The sequence below is a fragment of the Arvicanthis niloticus genome, chromosome 8 (genome assembly GCF_011762505.2).
Source record: "Arvicanthis niloticus isolate mArvNil1 chromosome 8, mArvNil1.pat.X, whole genome shotgun sequence".
Taxonomy (NCBI): Eukaryota; Metazoa; Chordata; class Mammalia; order Rodentia; family Muridae; genus Arvicanthis; species Arvicanthis niloticus.
Window position 1 is genome coordinate 17,500,420 of NC_047665.1, and position 19,460 is coordinate 17,519,879.

Below are 19,460 nucleotides of genomic sequence, written 5' to 3' on the forward strand. Positions count from 1 at the left end.
CTTGCTGTTCAGACTTCACCCAAAGACTTATAATGACCCCCTTCTGGCTTTATCCCATCTTGCCACATGATGTACAGAGAGAGAGAGAGAGAGAGAGAGAGAGAGAGAGAGAGAGAGAGAGAGAGAGTTGTGTGTAGTTAATGGGCATCTTTGATTGAAACTAGACACAACGTGTATGTACTCATTTTTGGGCAAAGCCAAGGACTGGCTTGATTGGAGTGACCCTGGTATCAGGGAGACCATCTAGTGGCCCACTGCAGCAGCCCAGGAGACTTTAGAGGTCAGGCTAGAACACTGGCAGCCAGAGGGGAGCAGCAGAAGGAAGAGTTGATGATCTGATCGGGAGGTTCAAAGAAAAGTGTGCGTGTTTGTGCTGAGCACAAATGGCAAATATATCAAATTTCGACCCTTAAAAAAATTAAACCTTATTCTGCTCCCTTCTAGATCTAATGCAGTTTTTTCTTTTTAGTCTTTTCTTTTTCCTTCAGAGTTTAGTCTTTGTTTTTTTTTCCTTTAGAGTTTTGTTTGCAAGAATCCAAAATTGTGTAAAATACATACTTAATGTATTCCTTTTCTCCAAGCCTAACAGCCTCCCTGTCCTAGGGAGTTCAGCTGTGCTCACTTACAAAGGCTCACCCCACCTGGGCCCCTGGACTCTTTCAAACCACTGCTAGATGGGCAAGGAAGGTCACGGGACCCTCACCTAAGCATCTAAATGCTCTGAATGACCTGTTGTATACAACGCCCTCTTAGTTGCCCAAGGCCTCAGGGCTGGGCTAGAGTAAATGGGCCAGAGACAACTACGCAAGGGGGCTTCATGTGGCTATAGGAAAGCCATTAAACCAGCTGAGTAAAGACTTTCTGGTGTAGACTTTCAAAGGGCAAGTATGCAAAATCCTGTAAGTAACTCCCTCACTTCACTCTGTAAGGAAGCACAATATACTCATTGGTTCTCTAGAATAAACTTTGGTAGAATGGCAGCTTGGTTTGTTGTTGGGACCTTAGGAGGAGGTGGAGGCATTGTCATTGTCATGTCTCCCCCCTGGGGAGGAATTTTAGTGACTATATATATATATATATATATATATAATCTTAGTATGTAAATACCAGTTTAAAAAAATTAGATGTTAGGTGACTTGAGGTTGGGGCCTAGGAAGAAGAACGTGTGTGTGTGTGTGTATGTGTGTGTGTGTGTGTGTGTGTGTTCATCTCTTCTTGTTTTGAATTTGAGTTGCCAGTGGAATACCTGGATAATGATGACTATCCCAGACTGGAAGACCATAGATATGAGAGTCGCAAATGGTACCATAAGAACTGTTCTCACAGGACTGACAAAGTAGGAGGAGATATTTGGGGACAGATTCATTCATTTTGAATTTATTAAAAAATGTTTTGAGCTGGACTCCCTACATAGCTTTAGCTGTCCTGGAACTTGCTATGGAGAGTAATCTGGTCTCCAACAGGTGCACACCCTTTGACCTTTGACCCTCTCGCTTTAGTTTCCCAAATGCTGGGATTACAGGCTTGCCTCACCATGTCCCCTGCTGATGGATATGGAGGAAGACATGCAGAAGAAATGGGAAGTCTGAATCTCACGTCTGTTACTCATCTGTTTATGTATGGAACCTTGGGTAAACCATGTCACCATTTTAGGATCCTCTTTTCCCCCTGAGAGCTTTCCATTCTTCATTCAGCACAGGCCTTTGAATGTAGTGTGTCAAATTCTACTCTCAGTATTGAGGGTAGCATCGGGACTAGGTAACATACTGGACTGTTGCTCTCTACGATGCCAGAGCTGTGTTTTAGGTCCACAGAGGAGGAGACAGCTCAGACTGGGAGACTAAGGCTGCACAGGGAGAGAAGACTTTCAGAACACATACGCTTCAAAATGAGCCTTGGGGGATAGCGTGTAGTTCAGACAAGTGTATGTAAAGAAATCTACACAGCAAAGAAAGGCCAAAGACAAATTGCAGAATTCTCTCTGCATGGCCTGACAGGAGCAGCATGATCTGTGTATGGGTTGATAGGCACCCCACAGCTGGATACGACTGACATGTGTGTATGGGCTGATGGGCACCGCACAGCTGGATATAATTGACATGGGACAGATGGCAAGGGATCTGTGTGCCCAACCAAGGGAACTGCCTTATACCCAGCATGCAGTGCAAGCCCATGGACAGATTTGAAGCAGGGATGTGAAAGACCAGGTGTAGGTCTCAGAAATCATTCTCTAGGGCTGTTCACTTGGTGTGGTGGACGGGGCAACCAGAGGAAAGCAGTTACAGAAATGCAGGCGGTAAAGGAACATTTGTTTAACAGGGACAGAGCACCTGTTCCATTGCTGAATATGAGATATCCCTTACATGTGGATCTAATGGTGGCAAGGGAGTGGCAGTGGGCAGATTGCAGGGAGGTTCACTAGGAAGTCTCTAGAAGACTTCCTGACTAATTAGACATTGAGGCAAATGAGGGGAAAGGTTTTTGATGAAGGCTCAGGGTGGATAAAGGACACACTTCACTGTGATGGGGACATCAGGAGCAAAGCGAGCAGACATCCTGGTTTCAGACACTTCATCAACACCCCCTCCCCCATGAAAGAGTCTAGACCTCAGGCTTCTGTGCCTTCTCTGTCCGGTGAATGGGCACCTGGTTTTGTCCTGTTGCATGGTCCACTCTAATTCGCTTTCTGTTGAGCTGTTTGACTGGGGAACCACACTTCAGTGAAGGTCTCTCCCCAGAGGCTCATGTCTGACTGAGCAAACCAGCCAAGTTGTGACTCACTGTCGGTAGATCTGAAAGAGATGGCTACTGGTTTCAGTACCTACCTGCTGGTATCTGCCTTTTCTTGGTACCTCTTTCTCCCAAGTCCCACTGTGAGCTCACTCTCTATTTTGGCTTGCTCTCTGTATTCCTATCACGTGACCACCCAGAATGCTCCAGTTGGCAAGAAATTTGGGATCATTGGGCCAGAACTGTACTCAACAAATGACAGAAACAGACCGGGGAAGTTGTGTGGCATACAGATTGATGGTCAGTTTGGTTGAGAGCCAATCTGGTCCCCTTTGCGCCGTGCCTCCCCCTCTGGCACTCACTTTGCCAACTTGCTCAGAATCGAGCAGGCTGAAATGTGTCTATTTGTGCAAACGTTTGGAAATGGCAGCCCATGTCTGCAACTTGGAGACTTCACACAAAGGTCAAGGTTATTGAGAAGAAAGTAAATACCTTCACTTTGATGCAGGGACACTGGGTCTTTGGGTGTCAGCCTTCAGTTGGGCTAGCCCCCTCTCTTGAAGTATCCTCTGAAGGCTCACTGTCAGGTTTCAATCATTTTGCCCCAGGTTGAGAATCCACTGCTCTGTGACTTCAAAGACACAGTAGCAAGCACTGAAATAGGCGTGCAGTGTGGGAACTATTTCTCCTAGTAAGAGTTTCAAGTGCTGCAAAGAAATGTGTCCTAAGGGCACGGTCTGTCATCAGCTTGGAGCATCTGGTTTGTGCTCTTTCAAGGATGCAACACCTCAAATTATGGCAGTCCCAGGCAGGTAAACATTTGAGGTTTTGATCTGTACAAATTCTTCAAGAAAGCAGCACGTGGCTGCTTACAGGACTGGTTTGTGGCACTTGACTGATTTCATAGAGTGACATCCAGCTTGTACTGGGGGAGGGGAGAGGGCTTGCAGAGGAGGCTGGGAGATCCCTTTCTAACAGTGCTTCATCTGTTTTCTCTCTGACCTGCACAGAAGTGGAAGGTGTGCTCAGGAGACCCTAGGCACAAAGTGAAAGCAGACGGCAGGGCTGGGGTGGTGACTCTTTCTGTAAAGTGCTTGACTTATGGGAACAAGGATCCAAGTGCTCTCCAGAACATGTGCTCTCCAGAACACATGGAGAATAAGCCGAGTGTGTGGCATGTGTGTGCTGTGATCTTAGTGCTGAGGAGAGAGGACTGGCTGGTGCCTTGGGAGCCTTGCCTGCTTGGTGGGTACCAAGCTATTGGGAGATGCTTGGGCTCTCTTCCTCTCTCTCTTACACACATACACAAACACACACACACACACACACACACACAGAGAGAGAGAGAGAGAGAGAGAGAGAGAGAGAGAGAGAGAGAGAGACTTATAGCAAATGAAAATTAATTCCAGTGTTTATATTTTTAGCCTGGTATTTAAGGAATACTCATGGTTGCTCCTCCTCTCATCACCTTTATAGATTGGATATTTTGTGGCCTTAGATCTTTAACACAAGGGTCACTATCATAACCATTTTTATTTTGCTCATTAGTACATTACCAGTGTCATACCACTATTTTTTTTTTTTTTACCACCACATAGATGGGTATTACAGGTCATCTTCTAACTGAACAAATAGAGAACCAGCACCTTTGACCCTGCAGCCCAGCATAGCCACTGTGAGCATGAAGTCACGAGTCTCCAAATGTTTTCTCTTGTTTGTGTCGCTTTGCTTCCCACCAAGTTGCACCACGGTTCACAGACTACCATGAGAATTCTAGACTTGTAAGAGAGTTTAAACATGGGTCACTGTGTCCAAACAAACAGCCTTTAAAAAGGAGTAATGGCTTGCCTTGGGGACATTGGTCTATCTCAGCCCACTTACTTATGAGTTCCACTCAAGAGTCTCCCACTCTGCTGGGCTTGTTCCTGGTTCCAAAGTGCATCATAAAACAATTGATAGTTTAGTTTTAGGTTAATCTTTCAGTTTTTCTCTTTCTTCGCATGGTTTTTATGCATGATTTTTTAAAATAGTATCTTCAAAGGGGGGAGTGTTTTTCAATTTTGTTTTGTTATTTAAGCATCAAAACCATTTCTGGGCTTATTACTCATGGTTCTCACACTGACTTCCCCCCAAATCCTGCTTCTGTTCAATGTAAGGATATTCTTCAGTACGTTGCTTTCCCACTCTGCATCCACTTGCCACTGTGTAGGAAACCCAAAGTTTAAAGATGATGCCCATTTTCCAAGAGAAGACTCAAGCAGTTTTTTTTTCCTGTTTCACTTAGAAATGAGCTGAAGACTCCCATACTCCCAGAAGCAAAACATGGCCACAAACAGCCTATCTGTTCTAGCCTCTGCCTGCTAGTTGGTTGGGGGCCGTTCTGCATCTTCCCTCCCATCCTCTCCTCAGCTTGTAGATCCCTGTGAGTGTTCAGCTTTCTGCTCCTGCCAGCTTTGGGAGGTCTGTAGGTGGTGGCTGAGAAGCTGCAGGGGAGGGATCATGGGGAATAGTGTTTGGGTTGGCCATGGCAACTGGAACCACTAAAGGAGCAAGGCTAGTTTTAGCTGCTCTCTAGATGGCCGGGATTCTGCCCTATCTCAGGATTCTTGAGCTGGTAAGTGTGACTCTCATAGCCTTTCTCCTGCATGCATACTGTCTACCAGGGCTAGAAGCTGGTGGGATGGAGGAATCCAGAGCTCAAGGTGCACGCCCCCCCAACAGAAACAGAAGGTCTACAGAAGCAGAGCAGACAGCAAGCACTTGTATTCCCAGGGACACACCCCTAGCTGTATTCTTGCCAGTCACCCAGGACTTGAGCGTGGTACCTCAGGAAGCCTCCAAAATTGCCAGTCTCACTAGCAGGAAGGAACTGAAGGAGAGGCAAATCCAAGAAGCATTTGGTGTGATAATTGCATTATTTGAAAGGGTTTTGCACCCTTCTTTCTTTCTGCTTTTGAAAAGCATGAGCAACCTACCACATGCTTTTCATAAAATGTCATTGAAAAACGGAACAAGATGCAGAACGAGGCTCTGTAGCTTAATAATAGTTCATTTTGCCACTTGGAATAGCTTTCCCATTCAGCCTAGGTGTCATTCTGCTTATTTTAAGCTGTTATTTTATCCCTAGCAGATTACAGATTTTATATTCTAGAGTTCCCTACTAGGGAAGGCACTTTTTTTTTCCTCAAAGCTAAAAATCTCTTTGGTGCATAGAATAACTTATTATGGGTATTGAGGTTTGAAAGTTACTCTTTCTCAGGGGCAAAATGATTCTTCCTCAAACTCATTGGAGGCTGACATTTCATTCTGGGGAAGTCTACGGAAGTTGGTAAGGGTTTCTGTTAATAAAAAACAAGTGGTCCTGTTCTTATCACCTGTGGGTATCTGCTCTGTAAGCACATGCCTTGTGGTATGGCTGTGTCTCCCTGAGAATCACATTGTGCCTCTGAACCCTCTTACTATGACCCACAAACAGTGTTCAGCCTTCGCTCTGATGAGTCTAAAGTAAAATCATAAATAAATAAACAAGGCACAACAGCCCCACTTATCCAACTGCGGCTTGTTCCCTGTGCCCGAACCTGCTTGGAACCTGGCTGTGAATTCAGCTAATTCTACTGGTTCCTCTTTCAAACCCAGCTCACTAGCATTCTGCTTATCTCTGCTGGCCCTCCATCTCCACTCCCATCCCCCCAACCCTCCGGCAACTCCCCCCCTTTCTTTGAGTGCTTAGGAGACAGGGAAATTACTCAATTTGTAAAGCCTCCTTGGTGTGGTCAAAGATGCTGAGATTAGCCTGAATTTTGTAACAGTTTATGGCAAGGTTTACTTGCCTCTTTTTGAGCTGTTTTTTTTTTTTTTTGTTGTTGTTGTTGTTGATGGTTTTTGGTTGAAGAATGAGTCATAGCTATTTCTGCTGTGCAGCTTCTGAGTCCTTGAATCAAACAGACCAACATACACAGATGGACTTCAGCGGCACATAGTAGATTTGTTAGTGTCACACCTAACACAGAGAAACAGAAAACAAAAATAAGACACCCCCCTCCAACCCCTGGAAAAAAACACTGTTTATTTCAGAATATGCTATTTGTTATACAAGTGAATGTTTTTCATATTCTTTTCTGAATATGAAATGTTTGTGTTCCTGACACTGGAGAGTTTTCTGCCTTTGCTTTCATTTTAAAATTTCCTCTCTCTCTCATTCTCTCTCTTTCTCTCTTGCTCTCTCTCTCTCTGGCTCACTCTCTCTCTAGACAAGGTCTTACATTGTAGTCTAGGCTAGTCTTGAACATTTTATTTTCTCTTGCCTAAACCCCCAGAGTGCTGAGGCTACAGGTGTGATCCACCACCCCCAGCTTGACTTCTGTTTGTTTGAAGGGTTAGCTAGTTGAAAAAGCTTGCAGTATTACACACAATTCATTTTATGGACTTGGACAGACAGATAACCCTAGACATCAGAATTTTAGAGACCAAGCACATTTAAAATATCCTAAATGTTCCAATTTTAAATATAGTATTTACAGTAACTTTTTGAGAACTTTGCACATATACCTTATGTCTTTTTACTGGATTCATCTCTCACTTAAACTTCTAATTCAGTAGTTCTCAACCTGTGGGTCACGACCCCTTGCAGGGGACAAGGGTTGAAATTATTCTTTCACAGGGGTCATATATTAGATATCATGCATATCAAATATTTTCATTATGATTTACAACAATAGCAAAATTATAGTTGTGAAGTAGCAGCAAAATATAATTTTATGGCTGGAGCACTCTGCAAGAAGAGGAACTGGATTAAAGGGTCTCAGCATTAGGAAGGTTGCAAACCATTGGTCTGACTACTCCCAAATCCATTCCCTACGGCCTGACCCCTTTTCAACTTCCTATTCTCTTTTGGTTTTAATTGATGAATTGATTTTTATAATCTACCTTATCTAATATGTGCTGCCAATATACTCAGATTGTTGGGCTATCTGTTGGAGCTTGGTTGATCTACCAGGGGCCACATCTGGTAAGACAACTGAATCCTGTTGCCTGGAGATGTGGCTCAGTGATGAAGAGTACTTACTACTCTTTCGGGGGCGGGGACCCATTGTTGGTTCCCAGCATCCATCTCAGGAACACAAAACTATAACTCAGCTCCAGGGCATCTGAGCCTCTTGTCTCCAAGAGCACATGCACACATACACACCTACATATAGTAAAGATAATAAAAGCAAATTAAAAAGAAAAAGAAACTGACTTTTCTTTTCTCTCAGAAGCCATCAATAGCTCCTCAGTTAGGGCTAGGTGCTCCAAACACCGCTCCCCCTTCATGTTGAAATGTTGAATCGCTTGATCTTGTGTTGATGCTGAGCAGGCAAGCACAGCTGCCATGAGCTCACTGTGGCAGCCATCTTGTATGTCCTGATGACATTACCTGACTCCTGTCCAACCTGACCTCCAGCTTTTGCACGATGGCCCCTGAGCCTTGTGGGCAGGATTGTGATAAAGACATTCCATTCATGACTGACCACGCCACTCAGACTTTACTCTCTGCACTTTTTTTTTTTGTGATCTTTGACAGATCACAAGTTTCTATATGAGCTGACAATCAGTTGATATAATAAGAACTAGTCTACGTGACCTCTTTAAGGTCTGAGAACTGCCAATCTATGATGTCGTGGAATGCTCTGATTTTTACCAGTGAGAAATCTGAGGTACAGTAAGTAACAAATCCTACAGCTCACAGGCCCCATGTTGGATGGATGAGGATGAACATTTGCTCTCTGGATCCCTAATTTGATGTCTCTTTATTGGACAGTTCTTTTCTTTTTCTCTTCCATCACAGTATTTTTATTAATTATTTGGGAATTTCATACGACGCACCCTGATTGCATTCACCTCCCTTTCCTCCCAGGTCCACCCTCCCACCCTGCTCCCCATCACCCCAACCCAAAAAAGAAAAACAGGAGGAGTCTAATTCATGTTGTCCATGTACTCATTGAAGCATGCCCTGGACAGGTCTATAGCTTTAATGAGATCTTCGAAAATAACTGGAATTCTTAAAGAGAACAATGTGCCTTGAAAATTTAGTATTTTGACTTAAGTTTTTTTTATCTCAAAAAGCACAAAGAATTCCTAAGTTAAACACAGTTGCTGTGCAAAGTACAGTGTGCACACAACTATTTAGATGTTCTGAGCCACTTCCTAGACAGGGTTATTTGTTGATGGAAATTCTAACGCCAAGTTCAGTATGAGCTGAGAATAATGAAGCATCAGAAGATGGGCATAGGGGGTGAGGGTGGGACGCTTGGGGGGTTTGGTACTTAGCACCAGGACAGTTCCCAGCAGCCTCTTCCCGTGATGGATGACAGCCAGATGCCAGTGAAGCCCTTCCTCAGCAGCGTCACTAATGATACAGTGATGTGTTTGGACTTGAAGGATCTTCAGGTGCTGCTCTCAAAGCAATAGGAAGCATGGTTAATTTGCAGTGCAGGTGAAAAGTTAACCCCTGAGACCCAGGACTTGTTACCAAGCTTCTCCCTGCCCAGTTTTCTCTGTCATCTCTTGCTGTGCCTCTGGTAGGGGTGAGTGAAACAGACACAGACAGGCTCCTGGTGCTTCCAGCGACAGGAAAACAGTATTGATGAGAGGTGTGTGCAGAATGGCAAGTCAGCAGTCTCGGGAGGCGCCCTCGTTCAGCTTCCTGGGGCAGAGCTTTGCTTTGTGCATGTGGGTGGGTCTGTTCCTTCAATGGAGAAGAGGGGTGGTATGGCACTGGATTGGTTAGAACAGTCTCTATCTCCCATTGGTTACTGAAACTTTATTATTTATTTGTATTTGGCCATTGCAAGGAGGCTTACTTAATGCTATTTAATCTATATTTGTCTTTTAGAGAAGTATTAAGTGTATTTGGAAGGCAGACATGTTTGATCCTTTAGGGAAGGCATGTTGGCTATTTAGCTAGAAAGAAGAAGACCAAATAATTAAATGTAAAACATTTGAGCATTAAGCCTAGTAAGAGTATTGTCCCTTTTAAGAGAAATTTGGGGGAAAGGAAACAAACCATGGGCAAATAAAACATCTCAAAAGAGAGTTTTGGAAAAGGAAAACTGAAGCAAGCTGTTTCTCTTCTTTCATATTTTTATATTTGTACCGAAGAGAAGAGAACAGTTCGGTCAGAGCAGAACCAGCTCTGCATTCTAACTTATGTATTTATTTTTTGCCATACTGAGAATTGAAACTCAGGCCTCACACATACCAGGCAAGTATTCCATCATTAACTTGTGTCCCCAGCCCCAACAACATAGTTTAAATAGCTTCTCCCGAGAAACGGGATTCAATGGGGGAGAGAAGACCAGAGAATGAACTTCGATAAATTCAAGGGCGAAAGCATAAACAGGAATTCAGAGAAGTAGAGATTGAGATGGCCTGGTGACTCATGCCTGCTTTTCCAGCCTTCCACAAACTGACCCAATATGATCTAGGACACACTGGATAATGTAGCAAGACCACACACACCCCAAATGGCTGGTGAGAGGAAGCACAAGGAGGAATCAGAAGTTGGCAACAACAATCTTACTTGTTCATATATAGAATTTTCCATCTTTAAGTCAATATGCTAATTGGCTAGGGAATTGTCCCAGTTCATAATCAAAAGCAAGATGAGCTCAGTTTTGGGCCTTTACTGAAATGTATTTAACCCACACCAACAGGTGTCTTAGTTTTGTTGATACAGATATTATCACCAATGCTAAAAATACAGCTCACACCTCATAGGAATAAGAGGATATTAATAAGAGGATGGCCAAGACAGATGCAAGTTACCTCCAATTCTATGTCCCAACAAGATACATGTTTTATAGTAAAATAACAAGAAAAGTTCTAAGTCAAGATGCTTTTCAAAAACACTGGCAGAACCACCAGGCAGGCAGGTTACAACAAAGCAAGACGTTTCTGTAGTAGGCCTCAGAGGCTACCTGATGACATATTTCTCCCTTCTGGGTTAGTGGCAGCTATGGTTCATACATCCCAAAGAACCTAATAGTCATAGGATATTAAGTTGCACAGAGAAATGGACAATAAATGGCTATTCAGGGGACCAGGCTAGCCCAAAATGAGCTGGATTTGGACTTGCAATAGTCCAATCTCTTTCACAATTGGAGAAGTTCCAGACAGTCAGGCAGCCTTTGTAGAACAGGATGTTGGTGCATCTGCCTCTTCTTTGGAGGAGCTCTGGCTCCCACTGTGGGCTGTTCCACAGAGGTGTTTCTTCTTTACATGATGGTGCTGGTGTATAGGGGGGCGTCATAGTGGTCTATAGCTGTAACCAGACTTTTCCAGAGTCCTCCTTAAACTGTTAGAAGTACCATGTCCCCAAAGCATGGGTATTTGAGAGTGGAAGATTTTAAAAGTACAACATAAATCCTGTCTCTAGTTTTTGTTTGTTCATTTTGGTTTCTTCTTCTTTGTTATCTTTTCTTTGGAAACAAGAAGGCAAACTGGTCTTTGAGGCAGAGGAAGAAATTCTGTGTTCACCAGAGCCTTATGGGCAACAGACCCCTGGCCAATAGGTCAGAGGGTAAATTCTATTCAAGTCTTCATTCTTGAGGGCTCCTTAATTGTATTTCACTCTTTCCCCACTAATAACCCTAGGAAAGTGTTCAGTATTTAATTCTAAATATATTTGAGGTTTACTGCCTTCAGAGAGTGTATTCACACTTTCCTTCCAGTATTAGTGATTGGACCTAGTGTCACATGCAAGGTAGACAAACACTGTGCCACTCATTTACATCCCAGGCGTAGATGGTCATGTCATTCTTAGAACACTCAGACTTACTTTACTGAGGCAAGTTTTCATGTAGCCTAGGCTGATCTAGAGCTCCTGAGATTCCTGCCTTCATCTTTCAAGTTCTGGGATTGATCCACCACACTTGAATTACTCAGAATATTTAAACGAAACCAATGCTGATATTATTACAAAGGGAATTAAAAAAAAAAAACCCTCAACATATTTGGACAGAAATAGTTGTAAGATGTGGCTTCCCTTTTATTAAGTGGAATAGAGCATAGTATATTCTTTCAGTAACAGCCACTACTGTCTCTGTGACACCTCAGTACCGACCTATCAGAACCGCCGAGTCTCAGAAATTCAATCCTTTTGATGCTGTCACACTTTTGATGCCCACTTTCTTTGCTTGCAGGGCACGAGGGTCCCTCTGTACCTGCCTAGTATCTGTAAACATAAAGGAAACTGAGAAAAATAGCCAAAGTTACAAAACCACAATGAGGCTGAGCCCTACACATGAGTTCTAATTTCTCATCTTCCTCGTCTCTTCGTGTTGTCCCTGGCCTTCCTGGCCATGCTCTGGGGAGTGGAGAGTGAGACATCTGAGGAGAACTTTCTGAGGTTAATTTGGATGCAAATATAGAAAGTAAGGGCTGTCAGTGTGTACAGCATCTTAAAAATTAGCAATAGCCCAACTAGGCAGAAGAGAAGATAATACAAATAAATTTATGCTCAGCGTGTCCTTTCACTGTGCCCAACCAAGAAACCATTTTACAGATGGGACTTCGGTATTTACACAGCAAAGACAGAGGGAGGTTGTTAAGGAAGTGGAAGTTTCAGAAGTTTCTTATTCCCAAGCTGGGCCTGGAAGTCTAGAATTGCCCCTACATGTCTTGTGGGAGGCAGAGCCCCGTGACTCTGGGAAGTCAGGGACCTTTCTCCTCTGCTCTGCCTCTCCCCGGAAGCAGCAGACATGCTGATGGGGTAGAATGAGTCCTGGCTTGCTATTGCTGCATGCTTTAGCCAAGGAGGAAGAGCTGGGGAGATTTTGTGCACATACCAAACACTTGGCTCAAAAGACTGGTAGAAAACAGGCTGATAAACTACAGTTCAATGTTTATGAAAAGCACCCCTAATGTACACACACACATACAAAGAAGTGACTTATAAATTAATTCTTTTTCAGAAAGATTCTAAGTCTGCCCTTTGAAACTAAGATTATAAATCTCATAGAAATTGCATTTTATAGCTGGGATCCAAAAAAAATCCTTCATAACCTTAGGCCTATGCCTACTTTACTGTCCGCGAAGCCACCCCCCACCCCCCACTCCCCCATGAGCTACTTTAGCAGATACTAGGGGGTTGCTATAAAGAGCAGTCATTGTGGTTTGGGGACTAACAGTGAAAAACGTGAGTGGAAGTGGATTGCCATGTAATAAAATGAGAGATACCCTCAAAATCCCTGATGGGACATGAAGTCAGTTATAAAATTGGTCCCAAAGGACCCATTTGAGAATGAAGGAGGTAAGCTAACTATAATTAGGGTAAGATTTCATTTGAGGAAAAAATATTCTATCAATCAGGACTGTCTCAAAACTGAAAAAGATGATGATCTGTTAATGGAAGCGCTGTCACTCAGGACACATAAGCAGGGTTGGAAGGAGCCTGGTACCAGGGTCTGTAAGCTGCAAGAACTCTGAAAAGGCAGCAATTCTTGTCTCTCCTAACACTGTCCTGATTAGGATTTCTATTGTTTCACAGTTTTTAACTGGAAGATATACTATAGAAGGCTGGGGGGTGGGGGGGGGGAGGCGGTTCAGTAAGTAAAACACCCCATAGAACCCAAAGACAGACACAGTAGTCTATACCTGTAATCTGAGCACTCATACAGTAAGTTAGGAGGTGGAGGTAGGAGAATCTCCAGAAGTTGGATGGGCTAGCCTGGTGTTCAGAGTAGTGAACAAGAGATTCTGTCTCAACCAGGCAGAAGATAAGAACAGACATCTGAGGTTGTCCCCTGAACTCCTATGCCCCCTGGGGGGATGTTTAAAAAAACTAATACAGATAATTTAACATCTCTGAAATAATTTAAACAAAGGTAAATAGCCAAACTTTTCAGCCCTAATATAGTGTGACTTTTTACATATCGTATTCTTTATCTGTATGTACATAATTCTTTAGAACAGGATTGAAACCTAAGTAGTAAACTCAGTGGTGGTTTTCCACTCAAAGGAACATACAATTAACATCTGTGTTTTAATTCCTTCAAGTATCAGTAAGACGGTCCTCAGCGATGCGTTTAGGTTATTTCTCGTTCAAACTTCCAGATGCATTATCAACGTAAGAGATAATTCTTACTTGAAGCATGTTGGCACCTTTACATGTTGTTTCTACTTTATTGATATGTGTGAGTTGTACTAAATAATACATCTCATGACATTCCTATGTATGTATAGTACATGCTTTGGTCATGACCCACCCTCTTTCTCTCTAAGCCCCTTTTCCTCTCCCTGATTCTTATGTTGCTCACCAGGACACTTCCCTTTTTAAAATACCATGGTTTTTGTTTTTTTAAAGTTATACATATATATGATATATTTCCATCATATTCACGTCCATACACCCAACCCTGCCTGGGCCCATTCCCCAACTTCCTATCCTATTTTTTTCTTTTACATTTCTTTGTTGTCTGCTGCTGTGTATGTACCTGCATCACATTAAGTCTGTAGAGCTCAAAACTCAACCAGTTCTCTCTTCTAGGCAGTTCTGGGGTCCCAACTCAAGACCTTGGGTTTGATAAACACTTTAAGCAGTTGAGTAATCTCATAGGACCCACTTTTAATAGCCCACTAGGTCAGGCTATTGCTGCCTATATGCACGTGGGTATGGGGCCATCCACTGGGGCATGGTCCATCCATCAGATACCATGATCCTAACAAAAAATGGCTGTCCACCCCCCTTCCCCCCCCCCTTAGCAGATGGCCACTGTCATTAGTTCCTCAGCCAGGCAGGTAGGGGCCGATGAGTCATGCCAATGCTGACTGGTTTGGTCCTGTGCAGGTGTTGTGTGGGCAATCAAAGCTTCAGTGACTTAATGAACATATTGGTCCTTTTATGTTCAGAGAACACTACTTTCCTCAGGTTCTCCCTGATCTCTCTGGCTCTTACACTCTTTCCTTCCAATCGTTCAAGATATTTCTTGACCCTTGAAGGGGAGGAGGTGTGACATAGATGTCTCATTTATGGTTGAGCATCTGTCGTCTGCGCTTTAGTGTCCCTTTCTGTCTCTAGATTCTATATACAAGATAAGACATACAATATTTACCTTTCTGAATCTGGCTTTTTTCTATAGGCGTCTTGCAGTATTTGAAATTTTCATGCTCTCAGTGTTTTGACTTTATTACCTCTCCATAAGAGCAGTCTTTAAAGGTTCTACAGGGCAACCTTCTTGACTTGTATGAGTGGCGGGTTGGATTCCCACATATCGTGTTCTTGGGTTGGCTGTATTTTTTACTTAACTCTGACAAAGGTGACTGGGGGGAGGCCAGTGAGGCGAGGCTTCAGATTTCTAGACAGCATGTGACTTCCTCTTTGTGCTTTTCCTGGGTCATGCATTCTCAAAGAATCTCAGTATAATTAAATACACTTCTTCATAAACTGGGCTGAACATAATTTAATATTTCCTTGAAGGTACTTCAGAGTCTCAGAGTGCTTTGGGGTCACGACGAACATCAATTATCTTCTAGAGGTGGGTGTGTGCAGGAGGATGGAGTGAACAGTGTTCTGTTTGATGGAGTCCTGAGTGACTAGACATTTGGTCTATTATTACAGGGGGTCTAGCCAGGACTGAGGTTCCATGTTAAGCTATCAGATGGCAGAGAATGGAGCGCAGGAAACTTTGGCTTAGTGGGACTAATGGTAATTCATATGTCAGCTGTACTACGTGGTCCTCTTTAGTCTGAGAAACACTTTCACCTGCAACATTTTCTATTATTTCTTTCCTGGGGAGGAAGTGGAGTGGAAACTTTGGGTCACTTGCCTAAGTTACATAACAAATGACAGAGGCCACTGAACTCCAAATTGGGTGGGGTTTTGTTAGTTTGGTATTGTGAAGTTTATCAACACACATTGTGTGCTTTGGGCTGTAGACAGAGACTCGGTCCTCACAGCTGCTCTGAGTGGATTGTTTCCGGTTCTTATGGCTTTGTGTGTAGGGATGGGGACACTGAGGCATGTCTTAGTGAGTGGCAAAGCTCCAGTATGAGCTCAGGACATCAGGACCCAAGGCCTTCACTCTTGACGGAGGAGCACAGGGCTGCCCAGTGTAGACACATATATTAAGCAGATTGAGAAAGACTTGCCTTCAGGTAGCTTCCTATCTACAAAGGTCTTTCTGTCTGTGATCATTTTGTCTGACCCGTGCAACTTGGAGGTTTCAATTTGAGATCTTAGATCCACTACTCATCCCCCTGAGCTTCAGTTTCCATATCTCAGATACAACAATATAGAGACATAGAGAAGATAGAGATACAGACAGTTGAGAGACTAGAGCTTCTAGTTGTTTTGGTGAAAACATGGTGAACCCCATACCAAGTCCCTCATACAGTGAGGTGTCACAGCCTTTAGTTTTTAAAGAAGTTGCTATCACTACTGTTTGTATTGATATTACATATTCATACTGAATAATGTTACTAGAAAACATTCCAACAATTAGGTATTTGCATCCATTTAATGAATGTATGGGTATTATTTCAGTCATTCATTCATAGCATCTTCTCATGGGTTCTTCTTACATGGTGAAAGGGCCTGCTGCTTCAAAATGGGAAAGTATGATAATTACATTTTTTATAACATTATCAATCCTCCCTATACTCATTTGCTAAGATTATATCTCATTAAGCAGTTACCAAGTTATGTGTAAACTGAGAGCAGTCATCCAAACTGTTAGCTGTAAGAGTAAAATTTAAAGATTTTTTATTTTTCATTTTGTGCATATGAGTGTTTTAGCTTTGTGCACTTGGTTCCCCAAGGTGGCTAGAAAAGGGTCCTGGATCTCCCCAAGACTGGAGTTACTGATGTGAGCTGTTGTGTGAGTCCTGGGAACTGAGCTCAGGTCCTGTATGAGAGCATTAGGAACTGTTAACTGCTCAGCCATTTCTCCAGTGTTCGTCCTGTTAAGTCTTAACTGCACTGTTTCTGCTAAAACGGGTTTACATTTAAAAGCCGGAAGACTAAAGTGGATTTCCATCAGTTCAACACTACCGAGGTAAACCGCATAGAGTCCATTGGTATCATGCTTTCTCAGTCCATTTGGGCTACAGTAACAAGATGCCATGGACTGGACAGCGGCCAGAGAGAAATTTACTGCCCTCCGTTCTGAAAGCTGAGAACCCAGGATGAGGCACCAGAAGATGCGGTGTCTGATGAGGACTCATTCTCCATTTCATAGATGGATCTTACTCACTGGACTTGCTGGTGCTTCTTGTCAGGGCTCCACCTTATTATCTGACCAGCCCTGAAAGGTTGTCGCCTCCCATGCAGTCACCTTGTGAGTTCAAAGCTAAAGGCACATGTTAGAGAGACACAGATTTTCAGACTATAGAGCACACAATGGCCTCTGGTATTCTAAATGCATAAAGCTTCCATTTATTCTGTCTGTTTATCTGTCTGTCTGTCTCTCTCTCTCTCTTTCTGTGTGTGTGTGTGACCATATATGACTATGCATATATGGTCACATGTGTGCAGGTGTGTGTGAGTACATGTATGGAGACCAGAGGTCAACCTTGAGTATCGTGGTCTCAGGATCTGTTGGCTTCATTTTATGAGACTGTCCGTCTCACTGGGACTTAGGGTGTATCAGTTGGTTTGGCTGGCTGGCTGGCTAGTGAGACCCAGCAACCTACCAGTGTCTGCCTCTCCAGCTCTGTGACTACACACACACACACACACACACACACACACACACACACACACGCCTGCCCTTTTACACGGTACCAAGAATCAAATGCAGGTGTTCTTGCATGCGCAGCAAGCACCATATCAACCAAACCATCTCTTAACCCTCTGTTTTGTCTTTAAACTTATTTCTTCAGGATATCTTCTCCGTGATCCTTTATCACCCTTAAAGATACTTTCTGAACTTCATGCCTCGGGCTATAAATGCATTAGAAACTAGAAACCCTTAGCTTAGCCAGTGGTTCCTCTGTTGTAGATGGCATTGATAATAACTGTTTCATGGATGCTTTACAGCCTTACATGGCTTGCAGTGATCGTTTATAATTTATGCAAATTTTACATAGGTCTTTTTTTTAATTATTTTTACCTCACAGAAAAGTATACTGTATATGCATTACTTTTTATAATTAAAAAATTACATTTGTGTGTGCAGGCATGTGTAGAGTCAGAGGATAACTTGGTAGATAGTTAATTCTGTCCTACCATGAGAGGCCTCAAGGCTACACTGTTATTTGCCAGGGATCTATTGAGCCATCTTGCCCAGCACAGTATAAACATTTCTAAACTATATACATTTCCTCTCAATCCTCACCTGCTGAGTGTGCTCCATGTTATTCCAGGGTTTGAGGATTATGAGAACAAAAAGGCTGAGGTCCCCCCGAGGGAAAGGAATCCGCCAGTATCATAGGGTGGCATTAATGACAGGAGTGAATGACCGGTTGGGACCTTGTTATAAAGGAATATACCTTGATATCTAGAATAAAATTCTAAGAGGAAAAGCTACACTTGCCAGTACAGTACATGGAGGCTGCACCAGGCTCCTTCATACATTTCAGAACAGTATGGTCAGCTAGGGCTTTAATTCCTGGTAACACTTGGCTGGCATGAGAGGCCCTGGGCTCGCGACTGTGTACTATGAAACAAATAAGTAAAAATAAGTAGGTAATTGAGTGAATGGGGCAAAGGCTGAGTAGCGATTGTAGACACAGAGGTGTTTGGTGATTCTTATCTCCCCATTTTCTTTTATCTGCTCCTCCCCTTTCAGAATTCAGATGGTATTTCCCAATCCTTTTCTAGAATGATCTAAGGTCAGTGGGGCATAGAATATTTGCCTATGCACATACACTTGTGTGTGCGCGCATGCACACACACACACACACACACACACACACACACACACAGTTGAGATATTTGAAGTACACCAACATGATTTCTGAAGGGGCTCAGAGAGAGCATGTGCCCCATTGGTAGACAGGTCTCACTTTGGGGACACTGGCTTAATTGCGATGGGTGAGTAGCTATGTATGACTTGGCAGGTCATTCTCAGTCTCTCTCCCTCCATTTTCTCAGTATCGTTCAAAGAAGTGGAATAGAGAGATGACACAAGGGCATGGCCAGGGCTAAGGGTCTCTGATTCATATGCTTCTGAACACTTGAACTTGGGCCTTTTCCTTTTGGTAAATGGAAATATATATTGGCAGGAAACCTGGCGATGTGTTTTTCCAATTGTCCTCTCCCTGTGGGTTAGAGCTCACTGTCCGTGTGCTGGGTTCTCTAACACTGCAGCCATTCTCAGCCCTGCAAGAGGGGCCTTACCTGCGAAGACTGGAAGACCAGGGGGAGAGACCTGTGCGGGCCTTAGAGCTTTAACGTTAGCTTGTTTGGCACATGAATACCTGGCTCGCCTGTATCTAGTCTCTAAGTGGAGCAAGGATAATACTGGCCACATAGACCAGAGAAGGTCGGGCTGCTGCGGAGTCACACATGACAGCCACCAGTCGCCCTCCTGACAACGGTCCTCTCCCAGAGTCCCCCAGTTAGAGCACAGACAATACTTAGAAGGAAAAACAAAACAAAAACAAAAAAACAAAACAAAAAAAAACAAACAAAAAAAAGGAAGCCCCCTTCTCCATCATGCTCCTTGGGACTCCAAAATGATTTTACTTTGTTTGTTCTTGCGTGAGTTTGATCTCCCTTTTCTATAGTGGGTAACACACTAAAGGAAAAA

The 19,460-nt window shown here is 43.3% G+C and overlaps 1 protein-coding gene across 18 annotated transcripts in view; it reads left to right on the forward strand.

Moving 5' to 3' along the window:
- The window catches only part of Atxn1 (ataxin 1), a 410,394-nt gene that overhangs the window by 57,041 nt on the left and 333,893 nt on the right, over window positions 1-19,460 (forward strand). Inside the window, exon 1 of one of the 18 annotated variants that reach the window (XM_076939107.1) lies at window positions 5,278-5,344. The exons of the other annotated variants lie outside the window; for them this stretch is intronic. The gene's annotated coding sequence lies outside the window, so the exon portion shown is untranslated. Of the gene's footprint in view, window positions 1-5,277; window positions 5,345-19,460 lie in introns of those variants that run through there. 18 annotated transcript variants of the gene reach the window in all.